Raw genomic sequence first — 16,499 nt, forward strand, 5'->3', positions numbered from 1 at the left:
AAGATTCCCGGTGGGCCGATGCACCCGTGGGGCCTGTTTTGTTTCAGGACATGTGGTCCTTTTTATAGACATAATGAATAAGATGCAAAATAATTTGCATATATGAAAATGACTTTGCCACTTGGCCTGTGATTGCAGATGATCTAGTGTATGCTCTGTCTGCCTGCTTGGCTGACATATAAGATCGAGTGAATAGTGATTGGGATACGGTTGGTGTAATAAGCAAGAAAATATATCTTTCTAAAGAATTATATAGTTTCCTAAATTCTGACGGTGTATCATATAATGTGCTCATAATAATTAATTTTATTTCCTTTTAACTTCCCCCTTGATGCTGGACATGCCCGCTATCTGGATAGTCTTGGGGGGAGAGTGCTGCTGCCATGGCCCATGGCTAGACCTTACACCTCTGGTGCTGCCCATGTGGGGCCACTAGTACAGATTTTTCCAGGGCCGCTTTTTGTTCCCAATCCGCCCCTGCTAATGGAGCATATTGGAGCATAATGTGACTGTACAGTTTGTTTTGGCACTGCTGGGGGGGGGGGGTATTATTTGTGTATTTGGCACTGCTGGGGGACATTATCTGTGTATCTGACACTGCTGAGGGGCATTATTTGTGTATCTGGCACTGCTGAGTGGCATTATTTGTGTATCTGGCACTGCTGGGGGTATTATTTGGCATTGTTTGTGTATGTGGCACTGCTGAGTGGCATTATTTGTGTATCTGGCATTGCTGACTGGCATTATTTGTGTATCTGGCTCTGCTGGGGGTATTATTTGTGTATCTGGCACTGCTGAGTGGCATTATTTGTGTATCTGGCACTGCTGGGGGTATTATTTGGCATTGTTTGTGTATGTGGCACTGCTGAGTGGCATTATTTGTGTATCTGGCACTGCTGACTGGCATTATTTGTGTATCTGGCACTGCTGGGGGTATTATTTGTGTATCTGGCACTGCTGAGGGACATTACTTGTGTATCTGGCACTGCTGAGGGACATTATTTGTGTATCTGGCACTGCTGAGGGACATTATTTGTGTATCTGGCACTGCTCAGGGGCATTATTTGTGTATCTTGCACTGCTGGGGGGCATTATTTGTGTATCTGGCACTGCTGGGGGGGCATTATTTGTGTATCTGGCACTGCTGGGGTATTATTTGTGTATCTGGCACTGCTGAGTGGCATTATTTGTGTATCTGGCACTGCTGAGGGACATTACTTGTGTATCTGGCACTGCTGAGGGACATTATTTGTATATCTGGCACTGCTGAGGGACATTACTTGTGTATCTGGCACTGCTAAGGGACATTATTTGTGTATCTGGCACTGCTGAGGGACATTATTTGTGTATCTGGCACTTCTCAGGGGCATTATTTGTGTATCTGGCACTGCTGGGGGGGCATTATTTGTGTACCTGGCACTGCTGGGGGTATTATTTGTGTATCTGGCACTGCTGGTGGACATTATTTGTATCTGGAACTGCTGGGGGGATATTACTTCTGTATCTGGCACTATGCGGGGGGGGCACTACTGCTATGGCTGTTTCGGCACGCAGAGCTTTATGGTTACGTCAATGGTCAGCGGACGCTAATTCCAAAAAGGGTGTAGAAAACCTTCCCTTTACAGGTGATGCCTTAAATAAATGGATCTCCCAGGCAACGGCAGGTAAGTCTACCTATCTGCCGTCGGCTGCGGCCCCTGCTAGATGTTCTTGCACAGGACCCTCCTTGCAGTCCTTTTGTGTGGCGAGGTTCAGAGGCAGGGGCGTCTCCACCACTCCGTGAGGATCTTGTGGTAAGTCCTGTAAACCTGCTGCTACTGTCCTCCTGGACCAGACCACCGGATCTCCTGCTGCTAAGCCTTCTGTGTGACGGTTGGCCCCAGCAGCAAGGCGATTTTCAGGTAGGTGCTCGCCTTCAACATGTGGGCGAAGTCCTTCTGGGATCCTTGGGTGAGGGTCCTCATTTCCCAAGGATACCGGCTGGAATTTCAAGCACTTCCTCCTCACAGATTTTTCAAATCGGGCTTACCAGTTTTTCCCGCAGCAAAGTTTCCTTCCAAGAGGCCATTCAAAAACGTTTGCGGACAGGGGTGGTAATTCCTGTACCGCCTCCTTTACACAACAGGGGTTTTTACTCCAGTAACATAGTAACATAGTATCTAAGGCTGAAAAAAGACAATTTGTCCATCGAGTTCAACCTATTTGGGGTCTAATATGCAGGATTATTTTGGTCTAAATTTTGACTGATGCTGATGTCAGTCGTTGTGTTTTATTCCTCTTTTTATAGTAACTATAGTGCATGACTACGCCCCATAACCCTGGATATCCTTATCCATTAGGAATTTATCTAACCCACTCTTAAAGGTGTTGACTGAGTCCGCCATTTCAACTCCCTCAGGTAGGGAATTCCAAACACGTATTGTCCTTACAGTGAAAAAACCTTTACATCGTATTGTGTGGAATCTCCTCTCCTCTAACCTAAGCAAGTGTTCACATGTCCTCTGTGCTGATCTTACCAAAAACAGGTCCCGTGCAAGCTCTGTGTATTGTCCCCTTATATATTTGTAGATGTTGATCATGTCCCCTCTTAGTCTCCTCTTTTCCAGTGTAAACATGCCTAGCCTTGCAAACCTTTCCTCGTATTCCAGCATCTCCATGCCCTTAATTAGTTTGGTCGCCCACCTCTGAACCTTTTCTAGCTCCAAGATATCCTTTTTGTAGTATGGTGCCCAAAATTGTACACAGTATTCAAGATGTGGCCTCACTAGTGCTTTATATAATGGGAGTATAACACTCTCGTCCCTTGCATCAATTCCCCATTTTATGCATGCTAATATCTTAATAGCCTTCTTTGCTGCAATCCTACTTTGGGCACTGCTGCCTAGTTTGCTATCTATTTGAACACCTAAGTCCTTTTCCAGTAAAGAATCCCTTAATATCACCCCATTTAGTTTGTAGGTGTTATTTTTGATCTTGCTACCACAGTGCATTACCTTACACTTGTCTGTATTGAAGCGCATTCTCCATTTGACTGCCCATGCTTCTAGTTTAATTAAGTAGTTCTGAAGAGACTCAGCATCCCCAGCATCGTCTGCAAAAATTTACACCATGCTCTCTAGACCTACTGCTAGGTCGTTAATGAAAATATTGAACAATAGTGGTCCTAGTACAGACCCTTGTGGCACACCACTTAGCACTTCAGTCCAATTTGAAAATGATCCATTAACCACAATGCGCTGCTCCTTATTATCTAACCAATTTTTGACCCAAGTGCATATTGTGCTCCCTAGACCTATTTCTTGTAGTTTATAGATAAGTTGTATGTGTGGTACTGTGTCGAAAGCTTTGACAAAGTCTAAAAAGATTACATCCACCTCCTTTCCCTGATCAAGGTTCGCACTTACTATTTCATAAAAGTCAAGTAAGTTGGTTTGACATGATCTGTCCTTCACAAATCCATGTTGATTCCTTTTAATGACCTTATTGGCTTCAAGGAACTTCTGAATACTATCCCTTAGAATACCTTCAAATACTTTCCCCACTATAGATGTAAGACTAACTGGTCTATAATTACCCGTTTCAGGTTTACTTCCCTTTTTGAATATTGCCACTACTTCCGCTATACGCCATACCTGATATAACTGAATCTTTAAAGATCAAAAATAGCGGTCTTGCAAGTTCAGAGTGAAGCTCCATTAGAACCCTTGGGTGAATTCCATCGGGACCCAGTGACTTGTTAATCTTTAAATTTTTTAACAAGTCACAGACTACCTCCTCACTTAATTAAGCACTTATCAGTGGGACATTATCATTATTGAGATTGTGTGTTAGTCCCTGAATTTGGTTCTCCCTTGTAAATACCATTGAAAAAAATTCATTTAGTTTGTCCGCTATGTCATTATCATTTTTGATTAAGACCCCCAACTTGTCTTTTAAAGGGACTATACTCTCCTTCTTTAATCTCTTGCTGTTGATGTATTTAAATAATTTTTTGGGATTCGCTTTGCTTTCCTTTGCTACTAGTTTTTCAGTTTCTACTTTAGCCGCTCTTATTTCTCTTTTGCATATTTTGTTACAGTCCTTATAGTGCTGTAATGACTCCGCATTCCTGTCAGATTTGTATTTTTTAAATGCTTGCCTTTTCTTGCCCATAAGTTCCTTTATCTTTTTGTTAAGCCACATTGGTTTGGTATTTTTATTCCTTTTTTTGCTGCTCGGGGGAATACATTTTAGAGTATTTTTAACTAGCAGTGATTTTAATACATCCCATTTCTCCGCTGTATTTTTTCCTTGAAACAAAATTTCCCATTCAATATCCCTTAAAGCTTCCCTCATTTTGTCAAAGTTGGCTTTGCTAAAGTAAAGAGTCCTAGTTGAGCCAGTAACTGCTTATGAAAACTGATATTGAATGTGACCATATTGTGGGCGCTGTTACCTATGGGCTCGCCTACTATAATATTTGATACTAGTGATGTGCACCGGACATTTTTTGGGTTTTGGATTCGATTCCGCGGCCGTGTTTTGGATTCGGACGCGTTTTGGCAAAACCTCACCGAAATTTTTTTGTCGGATTCGGGTGTGTTTTGGATTCGGGTGTTTTTTTCAAAAAACCCTAAAAAACAGCTTAAATCATAGAATTTGGGGGTCATTTTGACCCCATAGTATTATTAACCTCAATAACCATAATTTCCACTCATTTCCAGTCTATTCTGAACACCTCACAATATTATTTTTAGTCCTAAAATTTGCACCGAGGTCGCTGTGTGACTAAGCTAAGCGACCCAAGTGGCCGACACAAACACCTGGCCCATCTAGGAGTGGCACTGCAGTGTCAGACAGGATGGCACTTCAAAAAAATTGTCCCCAAACAGCACATGATGCAAAGAAAAATGAAAGAAAAAAGAGGTGCAAGATGGAATTGTCCTTGAGCCCTCCCACCCACCCTTATGTTGTATAAACAGGACATGCACACTTTAACGAACCCATCATTTCAGCGACAGGGTCTGCCACACGACTGTGACTAAAATGACTGGTTGGTTTGGGCCCCCACCAAAAAAAGAAGCAATCAATCTCTCCTTGCACAAACTGGCTCTACAGAGGCAAGATGTCCACCTCATCATCATCCTCCGATTCCTCACCCCTTTTACTGTGTACATCCCCCTCCTCACAGATTATTAATTCGTCCCCACTGGAATCCACCATCTCAGGTCCCTGTGTACTTTCTGGAAGCAATTGCTGCTGGTGAATGTCTCCACGGAGGAATTGATTATAATTAATTTTGATGAACATCATCTTCTCCACATTTTCTGGAAGTAACCTCGTACGCCGATTGCTGACAAGGTGTGCGGCTGCACTAAACACTCTTTCGGAGTACACACTGGAGGGAGGGCAACTTAGGTAGAATAAAGCCAGTTTGTGAAAAGGCCTCCAAATTACCTCTTTTTCCTGCCAGTATACGTACGGACTGTCTGACGTGCCTACTTGGATGCGGTCACTCATATAATCCTCCACCATTCTTTCAATGGTGAGAGAATCATATGCAGTGACAGTAGACGACATGTCAGTAATCGTTGGCAGGTCCTTCAGTCCGGACCAGATGTCAGCACTCGCTCCAGACTGCCCTGCATCACCGCCAGCGGGTGGGCTCGGAATTCTTAGCCTTTTCCTCGCACCCCCAGTTGCGGGAGAATGTGAAGGAGGAGATGTTGACGGGTCACGTTCCGCTTGACTTGACAATTTTCTCAACAGCAGGTCTTTGAACCTCTGCAGACTTGTGTCTGCCGGAAAGAGAGATACAACGTAGGTTTTAAATCTAGGATCGAGCACGGTGGCCAAAATGTAGTGCTCTGATTTCAACAGATTGACCACCCGTGAATCCTGGTTAAGCGAATTAAGGGCTCCATCCACAAGTCCCACATGCCTAGCGGAATCGCTCTGTTTTAGCTCCTCCTTCAATGTCTCCAGCTTCTTCTGCAAAAGCCTGATGAGGGGAATGACCTGACTCAGGCTGGCAGTGTCTGAACTGACTTCACGTGTGGCAAGTTCAAAGGGTTGCAGAACCTTGCACAACGTTGAAATCATTCTCCACTGCGCTTGAGTCAGGTGCATTCCCCCTCCTTTGCCTATATCGTGGACAGATGTATAGGCTTGAATGGCCTTTTGCTGCTCCTCCATCCTCTGAAGCATATAGAGGGTTGAATTCCACCTCGTTACCACCTCTTGCTTCAGATGATGGCAGGGCAGGTTCAGGAATGTTTGGTGGTGCTCCAGTCTTCGACACGCGGTGGCTGAATGCCGTAAGTGGCCAGCAATTCTTCGGGCCACCGACAGCATCTCTTGCACGCCCCTGTCGTTTTTAAATAATTATGCACCACCAAATTCAATGTATGTGCAAAACATGGGACGTGCTGGAATTTGCCCAGATGTAATGCACGCACAATATTGCTGGCGTTGTCCGATGTCACAAATCCCCAGGAGAGTCCAATTGGGGTAAGCCATTCTGCGATGACCTTCCTCAGTTTCCGTAAGAAGTTGTCAGCTGTGTGCCTCTTCTGGAAAGCGGTGATACAAAGCGTAGCCTGCCTAGGAACGAGTTGGCGTTTGCGAGATGCTGCTACTGGTGCCGCCGCTGCTGTTCTTGCTGCGGGAGGCAATACATCTACCCAGTGGGCTGTCACAGTCATATAGTCCTGAGTCTGCCCTGCTCCACTTGTCCACATGTCCGTGGTTAAGTGGACATTGGGTACAACTGCATTTTTTAGGACACTGGTGACTCTTTTTCTGACGTCTGTGTACATTTTTGGTATCGCCTGCCTAGAGAAATGGAACCTAGATGGTATTTGGTACCGGGGACACAGTACCTCAATCAAGTCTCTAGTTGCCTCTGAATTAACGGTGGATACCGGAACCACGTTTCTCACCGCCCAGGCTGCCAAGGCCTGAGTTATCCGCTTTGCAGCAGGATGACTGCTGTGATATTTCATCTTCCTCGCAAAGGACTGTTGGACAGTCAATTGCTTACTGGAAGTAGTACAAGTGGTCTTCCGACTTCCCCTCTGGGATGACGATCGACTCCCAGCAGCAACAACAGCAGCGCCAGCAGCAGTAGGCGTTACACTCAAGGATGCATCAGAGGAATCCCAGGCAGGAGAGGACTCGTCAGACTTGCCAGTGACATGGCCTGCAGGACTATTGGCTTTCCTGTGTAAGGAGGAAATTGACACTGAGGGAGTTGGTGGTGTGGTTTGCAGAAGCTTGGTTACAAGAGGAAGGGATTTAGTTGTCAGTGGACTTCTTCCGCTGTCACCCGAAGATTTTGAACTTGTCACTGACTTCTGATGAATGCGGTCCAGGTGACGTATAAGCGAGGATGTTCCTAGGTGGTTAACGTCCTTACCCCTACTTATTACAGCTTGATAAAGGCAACACACGGCTTGACACCAGTTGTCCGCATTTGTGTTGAAATAATTCAACACCGAAGAGCTGATTTTTTTTGTATTTTGACCAGGCATGTCAATGGCCATATTCGTCCCACGGACAACAGGTGTCTCCCCAGGTGCCTGACTTAAACAAACCACCTCACCATCAGAATCCTCCTTGTCAATTTCCTCCCCAGCGCCAGCAACACCCATATCCTCATCCTGGTGTACTTCAACAGTGACATCTTCAATTTGACTATCAGGAACTGGACTACGGGTGCTCCTTCCAGCACTTGCAGGGGGCGTGCAAATGGTGGAAGGCGCAAGCTCTTCCCGTCCAGTGTTGGGAAGGTCAGGCATCGCAACCGACACAATTGCACTCTCCTTGGGGATTTGAGATTTAGAAGAACGCACAGTTCTGTGCTTTTGCCAGCTTAAGTCTTTTCATTTTTCTAGCGAGAGGATGAGTGCTTCCATCCTCATGGGAATCTGAACCACTAGCCATGAACATAGGCCAGGGCCTCAGCCGTTCCTTGCCACTCCGTGTCGTAAATGGCATATTGGCAAGTTTACGCTTCTCCTCAGACGCTTCTAATTTTGATTTTTGGGTCATTTTACTGAACTTTTGTTTTTTGGATTTTACATGCTCTCTACTATGACATTGGGCATCGGCCTTGGCAGACGACGTTGATGGCATTTCATCATCTCGGCCATGACTAGTGGCAGCAGCTTCAGCACGGGGTGGAAGTGGATCTTGATCTTTCCCTATTTTACCCTCCACATTTTTGTTCTCCATTTTTTAATGTGTGGAATTATATGCCAGTATCAATAGCAATGGCCTACTACTATATATACTGCGCACAACTGAAATGCACCACAGGTATAGAATGTAGATGGATAGTATACTTAATGACGACACAGAGGTAGGTACAGTAGTGGCCTTCCGTACCGTACTGCTATATATGCTGGTGGTCACTGTGTCAGCAAACTGCAAAACTAAAATGCACCACAGGTATAGAATGTAGATGGATAGTATACTTGACGACACAGAGGTAGGTACAGCAGTGGCCTTCCGTACCGTACTGCTATATATACTGGTGGTCACTGTGTCAGCAAACTGCACAACTGAAATGCACCACAGGTATAGAATCTAGATGGATAGTATACTTGACGACACAGAGGTAGGTACAGCAGTGGCCTTCCGTACCGTACTGCTATATATACTGGTGGTCACTGTGTAAGCAAACTGCACAACTGAAATGCACCACAGGTATAGAATCTAGATGGATAGTATACTTGACGACACAGAGGTAGGTACAGCAGTGGCCTTCCGTACCGTACTGCTATATATACTGGTGGTCACTGTGTCAGCAAACTGCAAAACTAAAATGCACCATAGGTATAGAATGTAGATGGATAGTATACTTGACGACACAGAGGTAGGTACAGCAGTGGCCTTCCGTACCGTACTGCTATATATACTGGTGGTCAATGTGTCAGCAAACTGCAAAACTAAAATGCACCACAGGTATAGAATGTAGATGGATAGTATACTTAATGACGACACAGAGGTAGGTACAGCAGTGGCCTTCCGTACCGTACTGCTATATATACTGGTGGTCACTGTGTCAGCAAACTGCAAACTAAAATGCACCACAGGTATAGAATGTAGATGGATAGTATACTTGACAACACAGAGGTAGGTACAGCAGTGGCCTTCCGTACCGTACTGCTATATATTATATACTGGTGGTCAGCAAACTGTGCAAAAATGAAATGCACCACAGGTATGGATGGATAGTGTACTTGATGACACAGAGGTAGATACAGCAGTGGCCTACTGTACCGTAATGCTATATATTATATACTGGTGGTCAGCAAACTGTGCAAAACTGAAATGCACCACAGGTATGGATGGATAGTATACTTGACGACACAGAGGTAGGTACAGCAGTGGCCTACTGTATCGCAATGCTATATATTATATACTGGTGGTCAGCAAACGGTGCAAAAATAAGAATTTACTTACGGATAATTCTATTTCTCGTAGTCCGTAGTGGATGCTGGGGACTCCGTAAGGACCATGGGGAATAGCGGCTCCGCAGGAGACTGGGCACATCTAAAGAAAGCTTTAGGACTATCTGGTGTGCACTGGCTCCCCCCCCTATGACCCTCCTCCAAGCCTCAGTTAGGATACTGTGCCCGGACGAGCGTACACAATAAGGAAGGATTTTGAATCCCGGGTAAGACTCATACCAGCCACACCAATCACACTGTACAACTTGTGATCTGAACCCAGTTAACAGCATGATAACAGAGGAGCCTCTAGAAAAGATGGCTCACTACAGCAATAACCCGATTTTTTGGTAACAATAACTATGTACCAGTATTGCAGACAATCCGCACTTGGGATGGGCGCCCAGCATCCACTACGGACTACGAGAAATAGAATTATCCGTAAGTAAATTCTTATTTTCTCTAACGTCCTAAGTGGATGCTGGGGACTCCGTAAGGACCATGGGGATTATACCAAAGCTCCCAAACGGGCGGGAGAGTGCGGATGACTCTGCAGCACCAATTGAGAGAACTCCAGGTCCTCCTCAGCCAGGGTATCAATTTTGTAGAATTTTACAAACGTATTTGCTCCTGACCAAGTAGCTGCTCGGCAAAGTTGTAAAGCCGAGACCCCTCGGGCAGCCGCCCAAGATGAGCCCACCTTCCTTGTGGAGTGGGCATTTACAGATTTTTGGCTGTGGCAGGCCTGCCACAGAATGTGCAAGCTGAATTGTACTACAAATCCAACGAGCAATAGTCTGCTTAGCATGACCACTTTCCATGTGAGATATTTTTAACTCCACAGATTTAAGTGGTTCAAACCAATGTGACTTTTGGAACCCAAAAAACTACATTGAGATCCCAAAGTGCCACTGGAGGCACAAAAGGAGGCTGTATATGCAGTACCCCTTTTACAAACGTCTGAACTTCAGGGACTGAAGCTAGTTCTTTTTGGAAGAAAATTGACAGGGCCGAAATTTGAACCTTAATGGACCCCAATTTCAGGCCCATAGACACTCCTGTTTGCAGGAAATGTAGGAATCGACCCAGTTGAATTTCCTCCGTCGGGCCTTACTGGCCTCGCACCACGCAACATATTTTCGCCAAATGCGGTGATAATGTTTTGCGGTTACATCCTTCCTGGCTTTGATCAGGATAGGGATGACTTCATCCGGAATGCCTTTTTTCCTTCAGGATCCGGCGTTCAACCGCCATGCCGTCAAACGCAGCCGCGGTAAGTCTTGGAACAGACAGGGTCCTTGTTGGAGCAGGTCCCTTCTTAGAGGTAGAGGCCACGGATCCTCCGTGAGCATCTCTTGAAGTTCCGGTTACAAAGTCCTTCTTGGCCAATCCTGAGCCACGAATATAGTGCTTACTCCTCTCCATCTTATCAATCTCAGTACCTTGGGTATGAGAGGCAGAGGAGGGAACACATACACTGACTGGTACACCCACGGTGTTACCAGAGCGTCTACAGCTATTGCCTGAGGGTCCCTTGACCTGGCGCAATACCTGTCGAGTTTTTCCCAACGGTTTATAATCATGTGGAAGACTTCTGGGTGAAGTCCCCACTCTCCCGGGTGGAGGTCGTGCTGAGGAAGTCTGCTTCCCAGTTGTCCACTCCCGGAATGAATACTGCTGACAGTGCTATCACATGATTTTCCGCCCAGCGAAGAATCCTTGCAGCTTCTGCCATTGCCCTCCTGCTTCTTGTGCCACCCTGTCTGTTTACGTGGCTGACTGCCGTGATGTTGTCCGACTGGATCAACACCGGCTGACCTTGAAGCAGAGGTCTTGCTAAGCTTAGAGCATTGTAAATGGCCCTTAGCTTCAGGATATTTATGTGAAGTGATGTCTCCAGGCTTGACCATAAGCCCTGGATATTCCTTTCCTGTGTGACTGCTCCCCAGCCTCGCAGGCTGGCATCCGTGGTCACCAGGACCCAGTCCTGAATGCCGAATCTGCGGCCCTCTAGAAGATGAGCACTCTGCAACCACCACAGGAGGGACACCCTTGTCCTTGGTGACAGGGTTATCCGCTGATGCATCTGAAGATGCGACCCGGACCATTTGTCCAGCAGGTCCCACTGGAAAGTTCTTGCGTGGAATCTGCCGAATGGGATTGCTTCGTAGGAAGCCACCATTTTTCCCAGAACCCTTGTGCATTGATGCACTGAGACTTGGCTCGGTTTTAGGAGGTTCCTGACTAGCTCGGATAACTCCCTGTCTTTCCCCTCCGGGAGAAACACCTTTTTCTGGACTGTGTCCAGGATCATCCCTAGGAACCGAAGACAAGTCGTCGGAACCAGCTGCGATTTTGGAATATTGAGAATCCAATCGTGCTGCCGCAACACTACCTGAGATAGTGCTACACTGACCTCCAACTGTTCCCTGGATCTTACCCTTATCAGGGAATCGTCCAAGTAAGGGATAACTAAAATTCCCTTCCTTCGAAGGAATATCATCATTTCGGCAATTACCTTGGTAAAGACCCGGGGTGCCGTGGACCATCGATACGGCAGCGTCTGAACTGATAGTGACAGTTCTGTACCATAAACCTGAGGTACCCTTGGTGAGAAGGGTAAATTTTGACATGAAGGTAAGCATCCTTGATGTCCCGAGACATCATGTAGTCCCCTTCTTCCAGGTTCGCAATCACTGCTCTGAGTGACTCAATCTTGAATTTAAACCTCTGTATGTAAGTGTTCAAAGATTTTAGATTTAGAATCGTTCTCACCGAGCCGTCCGGCTTCGGTACCACAACAGTGTGGAATAATACCCCGTTCCCTGTTGCAGGAGGGGTACCTTGATTATCACCTGCTGGGAATACAGCTTGTGAATGGCTTCCAAAACTGTCTCCCTATCAGAAGGAGACATCGGTAAAGCCGACTTTAGGAAAACGGCGAGGGGGAGACGTCTCGAATTCTAATTTGTACCCCTGAGATATCACCTGAAGGATCCAGGGGTCTACTTGCGAGTGAGCCCACTGCGCGCTGAAATTCATTGAGACGGGCCCCCCACCGTGCCAGATTCTGCTTGTAAAGCCCCAGCGTCATACTGAGGGCTTGGCAGAGGCGGGAGAGGGTTTCTGTTCCTGGGAACTGGCTGATTTCTGCAGCCTTTTTCCTCTCCCTCTGTCACGGGGCAGAAATGAGGAACATTTTGCCCGCTTGTCCACGAAAAGACTGCGCCTGATAATACGGCGTCTTCTCATGTTGAGAGGCGACCTGGGGTACAAACGTGGATTTCCCAGCTGTTGCCGTGGCCACCAGGTCTGAAAGACCGACCCCAAATAACTCCTCCCCTTATTAAGGCAATACTTCCAAATGCCGTTTGGAATACGCATCACCTGACCACTGACGTGTCCATAACCCTCTACTGGTAGAAATGGACAACGCACTTAGACTTGATGCCAGTCGGCAAATATTCCGCTGTGCATCACGCATATATAGAAATGCATCTTTTAAATGCTCTATAGGCAAAAATATACTGTCCCTATCTAGGGTATCAATATTTTCAGTCAGGGAATCCGACCACGCCAACCCAGCACTGCACATCCAGGCTGAGGCGATTGCTGGTCGCAGTATAACACCAGTATGTGTGTAAATACATTTTAGGATACCCTCCTGCTTTCTATCAGCAGGATCCTTAAGGGCGGCCATCTCAGGAGAGGGTAGAGCCCTTACAAGCGTGTGAGCGCTTTATCCACCCTAGGGGGTGTTTCCCAACGCACCCTAACCTCTGGCGGGAAAGGATATAATGCCAATAACATTTTAGAAATTATCAGTTGTTATCGGGGGAAAACCACGCATCATCACACACCTCATTTAATTTCTCAGATTCAGGAAAACTACAGGTAGTTTTTCCTCACCGAACATAATACCCCTTTTTGGTGGTACTCGTATTATCAGAAATGTGTAAAACATTTTTCATTGCCTCAATCATGTAACGTGTGGCCCTACTGGAAGTCACATTTGTCTCTTCACCGTCGACACTGGAGTCAGTATCCGTGTCGGCGTCTATATCTGCCATGTGAGGTAACGGGCGCTTTAGAGCCCCTGACGGCCTATGAGACGTCTTGACAGGCACAAGCTGAGTAGCCGGCTGTCTCATGTCAACCACTGTCTTTTATACAGAGCTGACACTGTCACGTAATTCCTTCCAACAGTTCATCCACTCAGGTGTCGACCCCCTAGGGGGTGACATCACTATTACAGGCAATCTGCTCCGTCTCCACATCATTTTTCTCCTCATACATGTCGACACAAACGTACCGACATACAGCACACACACAGGGAATGCTCTGATAGAGGACAGGACCCCACTAGCCCTTTGGGGAGACAGAGGGAGAGTTTGCCAGCACACACCAAAGCGCTATATATATACAGGGATAACCTTATATAAGTGTTTTTCCCCTTATAGCTGCTGTATTGTTAATACTGCGCCTAATTAGTGCCCCCCTCTCTTTTTTAACCCTTTCTGTAGTGTAGTGACTGCAGGGGAGAGCCAGGGGAGCTTCCCTCCAACTGAGCTGTGAGGGAAAATGGCGCCAGTGTGCTGAGGAGATAGGCTCCGCCCCTTTTTCGCGGACTTTTCTCCTGCTTTTTTATGGATTCTGGCAGGGGTTAAAATTCATCGATATAGCCCTGGGGGCTATATGTGATGTATTTTCGCCAGCCAAGGTGTTTTTATTGCTGCTCAGGGCGCCCCCCCCTAGCGCCCTGCACCCTCAGTGACCGAAGTGTGAAGTGTGCTGAGGAGCAATGGCGCACAGCTGCAGTGCTGTGCGCTACCTTGGTGAAGACAGGACGTCTTCTGCCGCCGATTTTCCGGACCTCTTCTGTCTTCTGGCTCTGTAAGGGGGCCGGCGGCGCGGCTCTGGGACCCATCCATGGCTGGGCCTGTGATCGTCCCTCTGGAGCTAATGTCCAGTAGCCTAAGAAGCCCAATCCACTCTGCACGCAGGTGAGTTTGCTTCTTCTCCCCTTAGTCCCTCGATGCAGTGAGCCTGTTGCCAGCAGGTCTCACTGAAAATAAAAAACCTAAACTACAACTTTCACTAAGAAGCTCAGGAGAGCCCCTAGTGTGCACCCTTCTCGTTCGGGCACAGAGATCTAACTGAGGCTTGGAGGAGGGTCATAGGGGGAGGAGCCAGTGCACACCAGATAGTCCTAAAGCTTTCTTTAGATGTGCCCAGTCTCCTGCGGAGCCGCTATTCCCCATGGTCCTTACGGAGTCCCCAGCATCCACTTAGGACGTTAGAGAAACTGAAATGCACCACAGGTATGGATGGATAGTATACTTGACGACACAGAGGTAGGTACAGCAGTGGCCTTCTGTACCGTACTCCTATATATTATATACTGGTGGTCAGCAAAATTATGCACTGTACTCCTACTATATACTGTCTACAATGCAGCACAGATATGGAGTGTTTTTCAGGCAGACAACGTATACTGGTGGTCACTGGTCAGCAAAACTCTGCACTGTACTCCTCCTATATAATATTATACTGGTGGTCCCCAGTCCCCACAATAAAGCAGTGTGAGCACAGATATGGAGTGTTTTTCAGGCAGATAACGTATACTGGTGGTCACTGTCAGCAAAACTCTGCACTGTACTCCTCCTATATAATACAGCTGCTCCCCAGTCCCCACAATTAAGCAGTGTGAGCACAGATATATGCAGCACACTGAGCACAGATAAGGAGCGTTTTTTCCAGGCAGAGAATGGATAAAACTGATGGTCACTGATCAGCAAAACTCTGCACTGTACTCCTCCTATATTAATATATAGCTGTTCCCCAGTCCCCACAATGATATAAGCAAGCACAAATATTTGCATCAACTCAACAATGAATAAACTGAGAGGACGCCAGCCACGTCCTCTCCCTAACATTTCCAATGCACGAGTGAAAATGGCGGTGACGCGCGGCTGCTTATATAGAATCCGAATCTCGCGAGAATCCGACAGCGGGATGATGACGTTCGGGCGCGCTCGGGTTAACCGAGCCATACGGGAGAATCCGAGTATGCCTCGGACCCGTGTAAAATGGGTTAAGTTCGGGGGGGTTCGGTTTCCGAGGAACCGAACCCGCTCATCACTATTTGATACCAATTCCCCATTGTTACCAGGTCTAAGATTGCATTTTATCTAGTAGGTTACTCGATTAGTTGAACTAAGTAGTTATCATTTAGTGTGTTTAAAAACATATTACCCCTAGCAGTATCACATGAATCGTTTTTCCAATTTATCTCTGGATAGTTAAAATCTCCCATCACTACTATGTCTCCTACTCCTGCTGCTCTTTCAATTTGCTTCAGTAACAGTTCCTCATCAGACACATTAATACCAGGTGGCCTGTAGCATAAAACTAGTGATGAGCGGGTTCTGTTTCTCGGAAACCGAACCCCCCCCCCGAACTTCACCCTTTTTACATGGGTCCGAGCCATACTCAGATTCTCCCGTATGGCTCGGTTAACCCGAGCGCGCCCGAACGTCATCATCTCGCTGTCGGATTCTCGCGAGATTCGGATTCTATATAAGCAGCCGCGCGTCGCCGCCATTTTCATTCATGCATTGGAAATGTTAGGGAGAGGACGTGGCTGGCGTCCTCTCCATTTATTCATTGTTGAGTTGATGCAAATATTTGTGCTTGCTTATATCATTGTGGGGACTGGGGAGCAGCTTTATATTAATATAGGAGGAGTACAGTGCAGAGTTTTGCTGATCAGTGACCACCAGTTTTATCCGTTCTCTGCCTGAAAAAAACACTCCATATCTGTGCTCAGTGTGCTGCATATATCTGTGCTCACACTGCTTAATTGTGGGGACTGGGGAGCAGCTGTATTATATAGCAGGAGTACAGTGCAGAGTTTTGCTGACAGTGACCACCAGTATACGTTGTCTGCCTGAAAAACACTCCATATCTGTCCTCAGTGTGCTGCTTTATTGTGGGGACTGGGGAGTCGGGACCACCAGTATAATATTATATAGGAGGAGTACAGTGCAGAGTTTTGCTGACACA

Source organism: Pseudophryne corroboree, chromosome 8, assembly GCF_028390025.1.
Source record: "Pseudophryne corroboree isolate aPseCor3 chromosome 8, aPseCor3.hap2, whole genome shotgun sequence".
In the NCBI taxonomy this organism is placed as follows: domain Eukaryota; kingdom Metazoa; phylum Chordata; class Amphibia; order Anura; family Myobatrachidae; genus Pseudophryne; species Pseudophryne corroboree.